Source organism: Callithrix jacchus, chromosome 5 (genome assembly GCF_049354715.1).
Source record: "Callithrix jacchus isolate 240 chromosome 5, calJac240_pri, whole genome shotgun sequence".
NCBI classification, from domain to species: domain Eukaryota; kingdom Metazoa; phylum Chordata; class Mammalia; order Primates; family Cebidae; genus Callithrix; species Callithrix jacchus.
The window spans coordinates 139,575,475-139,582,810 of record NC_133506.1 but is presented as its reverse complement, the minus strand read 5'-3'; the positions used below and the strand labels follow the sequence as shown (position 1 = coordinate 139,582,810).

The window sequence follows — 7,336 nt, the reverse complement described above, 5'->3', positions numbered from 1 at the left end:
ACTGTTTTTCTATTCGTTATTTGGTTTATCTCTTTTCTAACCCTTACTTCCTTTCTTTTGCTAGCTTTGGTTTTGGTTCCTTTTCTAGTTCCTTAACATATAAAGTTTAGTTATTGGTTTGAGATCTTTCTTCCATTTAACTGTAAAAAAGGAGCTTTTACAGCTATAAATTTCTCTTTTAGCACTGCTTTCACTGAATTTCATAAGTTTTACAAAATTATTTACCTATTTATTTATTTTAGAAGTGTAGTCTTGCTCTGTCACCCAGGCTGGAGTGCAATGGAGTGATCATGGCTCACTGTAGCCTCAAATTACTGGGATCAAGCAATCCTCCTGCCTCAGCATCCTGAACAGCTGGGACCACAGGTACGCACCAGTGCACCTGGTTATTTTTTTTTATTTTTGTAGAGACAGTGTCTTGCCTTGTTGCCCAGACTGGTTCCAAACAATCCTCCGACATTGGCCTCCCAGAGTTCTGGGATTACAGGCACGAACCACCACACCTGGCCTGAATCCTATACATTTTGGCATGGTGTGCTTTCATTTAATTTGTTCCAATGTATTTTATAATATCCCTGTGTTTTTTCCAAGAGTATATTCTTTAATTCCATATCTTTTTGACTTTTCTACTTTTCTTCTAGTTCTGTTTCCATTCCATTGTGATTGGAAAAAAAATACTTTGTATGATTTCTATCTCTTAAAATGTATTAAGACATGTTTTATGAACTAATATGTTGTCTATCCTTGGAGAATTTCCCATGTGTACCTGAGAAAAATGTAAATTCTGCTGTTGTTGAGTAGAGTGTTCTGTAAAGTATCTGTTAGGTCTGATTGTTCTATACTGTTGTTTCAGTTTTCTGTTTCCCTAATGATTTTCTTTTTTTTTTTTGAGACGGAGTTTCGCTCTTGTCACCCAGGCTGGAGTGCAATGGCGCAATCTCGGCTCACGGCAACCTCCGCCTCCTGGGTTCAGGCAATTCTCCTGCCTCAGCCTCCCGAGTAGCTGGAATTACAGGCACACGCCACCATGCCCAGCTAATTTTTTTTTGTATTTTTAGTAGAGACGGGGTTTCACCATGTTGACCAGGATGGTCTCGATCTCTTGACTTCGTGATCCACCCGCCTCGGCCTCCCAAAGTGCTGGGATTACAGGTTTGAGCCACCACACCCGGCCCTCCCTAATGATTTTCATTCATTGTTCTATACATTGTTGAAAGGGGAGTATTGAAGTTTCCTACAATTACTGTTGAGCTTTTTCTCACTTCAATTCTGTCAAGTTTACTTCATATATTTATAAGCTCTGATGTTCCATACATACATATTTATAATTGGTATAATTTTGCTGATAAATTGTTGATTTTATGTGGTCAATTACATATATAATATATACATATATCGTAAATATATGGTCATTTTATACATTTATATATAATGTTCTTTTTTGTCTCCTGTAAGTTTTTCACTTAAACTCTATTTTGTCCGTAATTATATAGCCACCCTTGCTCTCCTTTTATTCTTATTTGCATGAAATATCTTTTTTCATCCTTCCACTATTTTTCCTTTTTTTTTTTTTAAATATTGTGCAACCTGGGCCTCTCCCTGACTGTAAGCCACAGCGCCTGCCTGCTTGCCTGCCTGTCTCTGCCTGCTCCTGGTTGGCTCAGGGACCCAGCAGGCACCTGGGACCTCCTTTCACTTTTATCCTCTGCATGTTCTTATATCAAAAGTGAGTCTCCTGTAATCAGCATGTATTTGGATCCTCTTTATTTCTTGTACATTCTGCCAATCTCTCTCTTTTTAGAAGTGGGTATAAATTAATGACTATGGACTTTATTTATATTTAAAGCAATTACTAATAGATAAGAACATGTTATTGCCTTTTGTTGTTTTCTGTGTGTTTTATAACTTTTTGTTTTGTCTCTTATTTCTTCCCATTCCTACTTTTGTGTTTAGTTGATTTTTCCATATTTATTCCTACCCTCAACCCCTAGCAACCATCATTCTACTTTCTGTCTCTATGAAAATGACCATTCTAAGTATTTCTTATAAGAATGGAATCAGCTGGGCAGTGGTGGCTCACACCTATAGTTCCAGCACTTTGAGAGGCCAAAGCAGGTGGATCACCTGAGGTCAGGAGATCCAGACCAGCCTGATCAACATGGTGAAACCCTGCCTCTGCTAGAAATACAAAAATTAGCCAGGCATGGTGGTGTGCGATTGTGGTCCCAGCTACTCAGAAGGCTGAGACAGAAGAATCGCTTGAGCCAGGAGGCAGAGGTTGCAGTGAGCCAAGATCAAGCCACTGCACTCCAGCCTGAGCAACAGAACAAGACTACATCTCAAAAAAAAGCAGTGGAATCATAAGAGTATTTTTCTTTTGTGACTGGCTTATTTCACTTAATATAACATCTTCAAGGTTCATTCATGTTGTAGCATCAGTGAGAATGTTCTTCCTTTTAAGACTGAATAAAATTTTTATTGTCCATTAATTCACAATATTTAATTTATTAATCGATTTACACTTGGGTTGTTCCCATATTTTAGCTGTTGAATAATAATGTGCAATAAAAATATTTTTGTGTCCTTGCTTTTAATTCATTGGAGTAGGCTGAGGTTTGAACGTACCCTTCAAAATGTAAGTTAATTCCTAATGTGGTAGTATTGAGAGGTGGGGCCTTTAAAAGGTAATTGGATCATGTAGGCTCTGCCCTCATGAATGGATTCATCTATTTATGGATTACTGGATTAAGGGGTTAATGGATTAATGGGTTATCAAGGGACGGGAACTGGTGGCTTTATAAGAAAAGAAGGAGACCAGAGCTAGTCCTCTCACCATGTGATCCCCTGCACCACCCTGGGACACTTCAGAGAGTCCCCACAGCAGGAGGGTCCTCATCAGATGCCCCTGCCTCTACCTTGGACTTCTCAACCTCCATAATTATGAGAAATAAGTTCCGTTTCTTTGTAAATCACCATAAATTTCCTTTTCTTTACAAATTACCCAGTTTAAGATATTCTGTTATAAGCAACAGAAAACAGATTAAGACAGGGAATAGATCCAGAACTGGAATTACTGGATGATATGGTAACTTTATTTGTAAGTTTTTGAGAAATCAGTATACTGTTTTCCATAGCTGCTGCATCATTTTACTTTCCCACCAGCAAGGCCCAAGAGTTCCAATTTCTCCACATCCACATCAACATTTGTTATATTCTGTTTTATATATATAGACCATCCCCTATTTTTAGAATATGTTAAATTTTATTATTATTGCTATTATATTGAGATGGAGTTTTACTCTTTCTCCCAGGCTGGAGTGAAATGGTGCGATCTCAGCTCACTGCAACCTCTGCTCCCGGGTTCAACTCATTTTCCTGCCTCAGCCTCCCAAGTAGCTGGGATTATTGGCACCCACCACTACACATGGCAATTTTTGTATTTTTTAGCAGAGATGGGGTTTTTTGTTTGTTTGTTTGTTTTTTAGAGACAGAGATTCACTCTTGTTGCCCAGGCTGGAGTGCAATGGCTTGATCTCAGCTCACAGCAACCTCCGCCTCCTGGGTTCAAGCAGTTATCCTGCCTCAGCCTCCCGAGTAGCTGGAATTACAGGCATGTGCCACCATGCCAGGCTAATTTTATATTTTTAGAGAGGGGGTTTCTCCATATTGGTCAGGCTGGTCTCGAGTTCCCAATCTCAGGTGATGAATCCGCCTTGGCCTCCCAAAGTGCTGGGATTACAGGTGTGAACCACCGTGCCTGATGAGAGGGAGTTTTACCAAGTTGACCAGGCTGGTCTCAAGCTCCTGACCTCAAATGATCCACCCACCACAGCATCCCAAAGTGTTAGGATTACAGTCATGAGCCACCAAGTCTGTCCTAAAATTTTTAATACAATTAAAAATTGTACTATAATTTGTCAACTTTATCATGCTGCGAAGGCAACACACATTCAATAGAAACTATACTTTGAACACTCATACAACCATTCTGTCTTTTACTTTCAGTACAGTTGTCAATACATTATATCAGATATCCAGTACTTTGGCCGGGTGCAGTGGCTCACACCTGTAATCCCAACACTTTGGGAGGCCGAGGAAGACGGATCCATTGAGATCAGGAGTTCGAGACCAGCCTGACCAACATGGTGAAATCCTGTGTCTAACAAAAATACAAAATTAGCTGGGCGTGGTGGCTCATGCCTGTAATCCCAGCTGAACTCAGGAGGGAGAGGTTGCAGTGAGCTGAGATCACACCATTTCACTCCAGCCTTGGCAACAAGAAGGAAACTCCATCTCAAAAAAAAAAAAAAGATATTCAGTACTTTATTATAAAATAGGCCTTGCAGTAGATGACTTTGCCCAACTTCAGGCTAATATAAGCATTCTGAGCACATTTAAAGTAGGCTAGATGAAGCTATGATGTTAAGTAGGTTAAGTGTATTGGTGTAGTAAATGCATTTTCAGCTTACAACATTTTTATCTTATGATGGGTTTATCAAGAAGTAACCCCATGGTAAGCTGAGATGCATTTGAGTGTGTGTGTGTGTGCACACGCGTGCGTGTGTGTATTGCATCCTAATGAGCAGTAGGTGGTACCTTATTGTGGTTTTGATTTACAACAATCTATTTTAATCTGAAACAATTTAACTTTACTCACACATAGAAACCCTACTCCAGCCGGACACAGTGGTTCATGCCTGTAATCCCAGGACTTTAGGAGGCAGAGGCGAGTGAATCATGAGGTCAGGAGTTCAAGACCAGCCTGACCAACTTGATGAAACCCCCGTCTCTACTAAAAATACAAAAATTAGCTGGGCATGGTAGTGGGCGCCTGTAGTCCCAGCTACTGGGGAGGCTGAGGCAGGAGAATCACTTAAACCTGGAAGGCGTAGGGTTGCAGTGAGCTGAGATCGCGCCACCACACTCTAGCCTGGGCGATAGAGCGAGACTCCATCTTAAAAAAAAAAAAAAAGGAGGACGATGCAAACAATATGGCGGTGGAAAGCGGTAGCGATTTGCAACAGAGACGGAGAAGGCACCGGGACCCGGAGGAACCGGAAAAAACTGAACTCAGCGAAAGAGAGCTGGCAGTAGCAGTGGCAGTGGCAGTGGCAGTGGCAGTGGCGGTGTCCCAAGAGAAGGATGAGTAGGAGAAGGAAGAGCGCTGGGTTAGGCCTTTACCTGTGGAGGCAACACCGGCCACGAAGAAGAAAGTCTTAGCGTTTGAAAGAGTCTGTCTTGATAATCTCCCTAGTGCATCCATATATGAGCGCAGTTATGTGCACAGAGATGTTATCACCCACGTGGTATGCACCAAAACAGATTTTATTATTACTGCCAGTCATGATGGACATGTCAAGTTCTGGAAAAAAATAGAAGAGGGAATTGAATTTGTTAAACATTTTCGTAGTCACCGGCAGTTACTGAGAGTGTTGCAGTTAGCTCTGAGGGAGCATTGTTCTGTTCCGCGGGTGATGATAAAGCAATGAAGGAGTTTGAGGTAGTGAACTTTGACATGATCAACATGCTGAAACTTGGCTGTTTTCCTGGACAGTGTGAGTGGATCTGTTGCCTAGGGGATGCAATTTCTTCAGTTGCTCCTTCTGAAAAGAGTACAGGAAAAATTTTCATTTATGATGGCCGAGGAGATAACCAGCCACTTCATATTTTTACAAACTCCATACATCACCTCTTACTCAGATACAGCTAAACCCAGTTTACAAAGCAGTAGTGTCTTCTGACAAATCCGGGATGATTGAATACTGGACTGGGCCTCCTCTTAAATATAAATTCCCCAAAACTGTGAACTGGGAATATAAAACTGAGTGATTTATTTGAATTTGCCAAGTGTAAGGCTTATCCAACCAGCATATGTTTTTCACTGGAGGGGAAGAAAATAGCTACTATTGGTTCTGACAGAAAAGTTAGAATTTTCAGGTTTTTATGTGGAAAACTCATGAGAGTCTTTGATGAATCACTAAACATGTTTACTGAACTGCAACAGATGAGACAACAGTTACCGGACATGGAATTTGGTCAATGAATAGCTGTGGAGCATGAGTTGGAGAAGGTCTATGCTGTTAGATTAATTAGTGTAGTTTTTGATGAAACTGGACACTTTGTGCTGTATGGAACAACGCTGGGCATTAAAGCTATAAATGTATTTTAGGCAAAGAAGAAAATATTAGAGAGAATAGAAAGCCAAGCACTGTATGTTCTCACTCATAGGTGGGTGTTGAACAATGAGAAAATGTGGACTCAGGGAGAGGAGCATCACACACTGAGGACAGTAAGGGTGGGTAGGGGAGAGACAGCGGGGGGTGGGGAGGGAGGGGAGGATGGGGAGAAATGCCAGATATAGTATGCACCTAAAGTAAAATAAATAAATTTAAAAAAAACAATATATTACTAAAAAAAAATGTATTAGAGAGATGTAATTAGCTTTGTTCCAGGGAATAGTCAAAAAGCATTGTGCTGCAACTCCTACAGAGATGAAAGCTTCTGAAAACCTGTTCTTCAGAATATTCAAGCTGACCCAACAATAGTCTGTACATCATTCAAAAAGAATAGATTTTATATGTCTACCAAAGGAGAACCAGAAGATATGAAAAGTGCAGATTCTGATGGAGATGTTTTTAATGAGAAACCCTCTAAAGAAGTCATCGCAGCTACTCAAGCCGAAGGACCTAAACCAGTTTCAGATAGTGCCATTATCCACACAGGCATGGGAAGCATTCATATCAAACTTTTTCCTGCTAAGACAGTGGAAAACTTCTGTGTTCACAGCAGAAATGGTTATTATAATGGGCATGCATTTCACCATATAATTAAGGGCTTCATGATTCAGACAGGAGATCCAACAGGTACTGGTATGGAGGAGAAAGCATATGGAGAGGAGAATTTGAAGATTAATTTCATTCAACACTACGACAAGACAGACCATACACACTCAGCATGGCTAACGCAGAATCAACTACTAACAGATCCCAGTTTTTCTTAACAGTAGTACCAACGCCTTGGCTTGCTAATAAGCACAAAGTATTTGGACGAGCGACTAAAGGAACGGAAGTTGTGCAGAGGATCTCCAACGGCAAAGTCAATCCCAAAACAGATAAGCCCTATGAGGATGTCAGCATCATAAATATTACTGTCAAGTAAAATAAAATTTGTTTTAATGATCTTACAAATAAAAATGCAATATTAAACAGGAGATTATTTTATGTTAGGAAGCTTAGTACTTGTTGAATATACAGATCGTGTTTCAAAGATACAATATTATATTTTTGTATTTTCCATTAAAGGCTATTTTTTAAAAATGTTTAAAAAGAAAAAAGAA

The 7,336-nt window shown here is 40.1% G+C and overlaps 1 pseudogene; it reads left to right on the top strand.

Annotated features, from left to right (window-relative positions):
* Positions 1–4,991: 4,991 nt before the first annotated feature.
* LOC100410092 (peptidylprolyl isomerase domain and WD repeat-containing protein 1 pseudogene) lies at positions 4,992–7,336 on the top strand (annotated as a pseudogene).